Consider the following 4,361-nt stretch of genomic DNA (forward strand, 5'->3'; position numbering starts at 1 on the left):
CCTTCATTCAATTTCAGTGGTTCATTCGCCAAGGAGATTCAATATTTAATAAAACACGGCAAGAAGAAGAGTTACTTTGTTGATCTATTTCTTCCCTTAAATCTCCATTTCTCGGTGCATTTGTCCCCGTGTTTTTTGGGGCTGTCTGCCTAAACTGTATCCCCTTCGGCTCCTTTGCATGGCCCTTTCTTTGTTGGAGCTGTCTTTTTGTTTTTTGAGAGCCCCTCAGTTTCCTTCACCACTGGGCGGGTGTGTGTGTGTGTGTGTGTGTGTGTGTGTGTGTGTGTGTGTGTGTGTGTGTGTGTGAGCTCACCAACAGGCACTATTTCTCCTCTTTCCCTCTCTTTCCTTTAGAGCAAACAGGTGGCTGGAACAAAGAAAGGCTGGCGGGAGTTTGGTTGGGGTGTGTTCGCCTAGGTCTCAGGGTCGCAGGGATCTCCAGCCTTAACTGGGAACAGGTCCTGACAGGTGGAACTGCTGCTCAGATGTTGCGCAAGGCGAGGCGCGTGCCCTGGACCCAACTTCTATGTCAGCCCTGGTGGATGGAGGTCGGAGTGGGGACTGTGTTCAGATTAGAAATACTTTTATTAGTATTAGTATTAGTATTAGAAATACCCTTATTAGATTAGTCTCCCCAGAGACTGGTGGTGGTGGTGGTGTGTGTCTGTGTGTCTGTGTGGTGTGGCGGGGGTTGCGGGTGCAGAGACGTTCTCTGTCGGGAAAGGACAGCTTGGACAGGGAGGGAGTTCCCTGCGTCTGGGCCGCGGGGGAGCTGCAGGCCGGCCAGGCGGGGGTGAGTAAGGCCCAGCGGACGCAGGAGGCTCAGTGGCGGCGGCGGCGGCGATGGGGAGGAGGGTAATTACGCAGGGAGGCTCTCGCCACAGCACGTCCCCACAAATGAGAGGCCCCGGGCCCCAGACACCACACAACAAAGCAGGAGGCAATTATTTGGCTCCAGTGGGAGGGGACAGCTCTTCGCCGGCCCACTGCTGCCGAACACCCCGGCCTTGCAGAGGGCGCGGCGGGTTGGGGTGCAGGGTCCACTCTCACCTCATCGGCCCTGGGGGCGGCCAGGGCAGGGCCTCGCGGAACTCCCGCTGGGTTGTTCTTCCAAGGAGTCTCGGCTAGGGAAAGGCAGGGCAGTAGGAGGCATCCTAGGAGGCCTCGGCCTGCGGAGCACCAGGCCAGTCCGAGAACCAGCCCAGAGCTTCCCACCAGGCCTAGGGAGGCCTTCTGGTCGCCTGGCTGGGAAGTGAGGAAGGCCGTGGACCCAGGCCCAGGAGGGGCCTAAGGAAATTTGTTTGGTCTTGGGGAAGCCAGTGGCCAATTTATGAACCCACTTTCTCCAGCTATGGCCACACAACTGGCAACTTGGAGGCTCTCAAGCAGGTGGGGAAACCACAGCAGAGGAAGCTGGAGCCAGGGAGATTCCAGAGCACGTGGCCTGGAATTCACACAATTGACATGTAAATCACATGCAAATTTACCTTCTCTTTTTTTTTTTTTCCCTCACCCTAATCCTCAGATCTAGATCTTTTGGGAGAAATCCTCCTTCCTCTCTGGGCCCTGCTGGCTTTCCCATTGTCCGTCCATCCATCCATCCATACATCCATCCATCCATCCATCCATCCTTCCATCCAGCCCTAAGCAAATCCTGCCAGCACCATGTCTTCCTGAAAAGGATTTTCCCCTCTTTAGATGAAAGCCCAAAGTACAGATGGGGAAAAAGAGGCCTTAAGAGCTTAAGGTACTTTCCCGCGCCTGGAACTTTCTAACAACAGCCCAAGGTTATCAAAGCTATGCCAGCTGGAGGGGGCAAAGCGCGGACCGTCTTGAAGTCTGGCTTCCGGCTTCCGCTTTGTGGTTAGCTGCTAGGTGATCTTGAGCACATTGCTTTTCTTCTCCAAACCTGTTTCTCTAAATGCCAAGTGGACATCTCTCGGGGCGAGAAGAGGGCTCTTCCGATGTGGCATCCTCTCCAGTATCACCACCTTCCAGCATTGCTGCCAAGAGGCTCCTTGAGCTTCTGCTCCCCCCCCCCCCCACAGAGGATGAACCCCTTGTCTCCCAAGTCCTGCCTTTATCGGCAGGACCATGCTCAAGCTGTCTGTGGTGACACAAACCTGTAATTGCAGTGCTCTGGAGACTGAGACAGGAGCATCACAGTTTTGGCCGGCCTGGCCTACAGATGGCTTGGTAGATAAGAACATCTTCAGCTCTTTCCAGGGGCTCAAGGGCCAAGCCCCAGCCCCCACATGATTGATAGCTCGTGACTGTCTATAACTACAGTTCCACGGAACCCAACAACTTCTTCCGGCATCTTTGGGGACCAGGCACACACATGGTGTGCAAGCATACATGGAAACAAAACACTCATAACACAGAAATAAGACTCTTGTTTTGTTTGCTCGGTTAGGTGTTCAGTGTCTGCTTGAAGCCTTCTCTCACTACCCCTGTCGATTGTGGTTACTCCTGTATGTCAAGGCCGCTCTAGGTAAAGCACTCCCTAGTTTTCAGGTAGGTGCCTTGGAGCACCTATCGTGTTGGCGGCACCCATTACACCCCACCTGCAACCCAGCTGGAGGCAGACCTGTCTGTCCCATTCCGCTCTGGCCCTCCCAAAGATGAAGGCTATGCCTTTTCCAAATGCTAGAGTTCTCACCAAGATAGGACTATGTCTCCATCATCAGATCAGGACTTTTCCCTCTCATACCAGTCCCAAGCAGGTTCCATGGGAGCTCCTCCACAGGAGCCTGAAGGCTTGCCTTTCTGCCTTTCCCAGGTCCTTCACTGACCCTACCAGCTTCCCTCCCAACTCCCCTTTGCCGGCCTCTGCCACAGCTAAGGGGGCAGCATTTTGCCCCCTTTCTCTCCTGTCCAGGAGTAATGCTGTCCCTTCCTTCTTCAGGAAATTTTGTGCTGGAATCCGTCCCCGCTTCCTCCTCCTCTTCTCCTAGTCTCGAGCCTCCCTCATCTCCCTCTAGGGCCTCAAGGCAAGTATTTACCATCTGCCAGGTAGGTGCATTCCTGGGCTTGGCTCCCAGGCTCCCTGCTGTCCCATGGGACCTGAGAATCCTGTTCGTCCTCCTCCACCACCCCCAGAGTGCTTAGGTCCTTTGCTTCCCAGCCCCCATCCCAGACCTCCTGGGGCCTGTGTTGCCAGGACTCCTGGTGCTGTCTGCACACTGTCCTTTCTGCCCTGGAGACTGAGGACCCGTTCCAGCTGCAGGCATCTCCCAGGGTTCCCTGCCTCCACAGCTTCTCTTTCTCGCCTCAGGGAGGCTCCCTACCTAAACTAGCCACTTTATATTCATTTACATTTGTTGATCCAGCCCAAGCAAATTAATGTAGATGCAGTGCAAACAAAATGCATAACCCTTAGTGGCTCCTACCCAAGAAGAGGACAGCTCGCCGGAAAAGCTCTCTTTTCCTCCTTGGCTGGAATAGCCATCCAAACACTCAAGGGAACCCGGGTTTGGAGGGAAAAGCCACTTGCCTACGAGGTCTTGGCTGGGATGCTGGTCCTTTCGGAAATTTCAAAGCCACAGGCCCAAGTTGGGCAACAACCAGGCTCTCTTGACCTTTGATCTCTTTCAACTCTGACTCCTCTTTCACAAAGTTTCAGTGCCTTCCTGAAGATTTTCATTCTGGCCTCCGCCTCCAGCATAGGGCCCCTGTACCCCATCATTCCTGGAGAGAGTAAAGGAGGACTCCGAAAGGGGCTGAGGAGTCCTGCCTGTTTCACTGAGTGCTCCCCCATTAGCTTGCCTTAGCACCCCAAATCTCTACCACCAGGGTGTTTCTATGAACTTCATATTCTGTTGATAGACAGACACGTGACCTGGGTGACTGGCACATTCTGACTCTAGCACAGATCAGAAAGCAAGAACTTGGAAATCTTTGGTAGATTTGTTTTTTTTTTTTTTTTTTTTTTTTTTTTTTAAGAAAAGCTGGCGTGTGAGTGGAGAGACTCGACTTAACCTAGAAATACATTTACTTGCATTAGGGAGACTGAGGCAAAAGGACCATGGCTTTGAAGTCTTGGATTATATTGTAAGACCTTATTTCTAAAAGCTAAACAGGGACCAGAGATTGACTCAGCAGTTGAGAGCGTTTGCTCTTGCCAGAGAACCCAAGATGAGTTCCCAGGACCCACGTGTCATCCAGCTCCAGAGGATCCAATGTCCTCTTCTGGCCTCTTCGGGCACCCTCATGTGTGCATACGTGCACATACAGGCACACGCACACATAAATAAAACTAGCTAAATCATTTTATTTTATTTATTTATTTATTTATTTATTTATTTATTTATTTATTTATTTTTGGTTTTTTTCGAGACAGGGTTTCTCTGGTTTTGGAG

The 4,361-nt window shown here is 52.2% G+C and overlaps 1 protein-coding gene across 1 annotated transcript in view; it reads left to right on the forward strand.

The window, feature by feature from the left end:
- The first annotated feature begins 1,961 nt into the window (after window positions 1-1,961).
- Sp2 (Sp2 transcription factor) overlaps window positions 1,962-4,361 on the forward strand; it is a 46,174-nt gene continuing 43,774 nt past the window's right edge. Inside the window, exons 1-2 of the mRNA XM_026789859.1 lie at window positions 1,962-1,966; window positions 2,104-2,105. The gene's annotated coding sequence lies outside the window, so the exon portion shown is untranslated. The remainder of the gene's footprint in view (window positions 1,967-2,103; window positions 2,106-4,361) is intronic.

This window comes from Microtus ochrogaster, unplaced genomic scaffold (assembly GCF_000317375.1).
Source record: "Microtus ochrogaster isolate Prairie Vole_2 unplaced genomic scaffold, MicOch1.0 UNK31, whole genome shotgun sequence".
NCBI lineage: Eukaryota > Metazoa > Chordata > Mammalia > Rodentia > Cricetidae > Microtus > Microtus ochrogaster.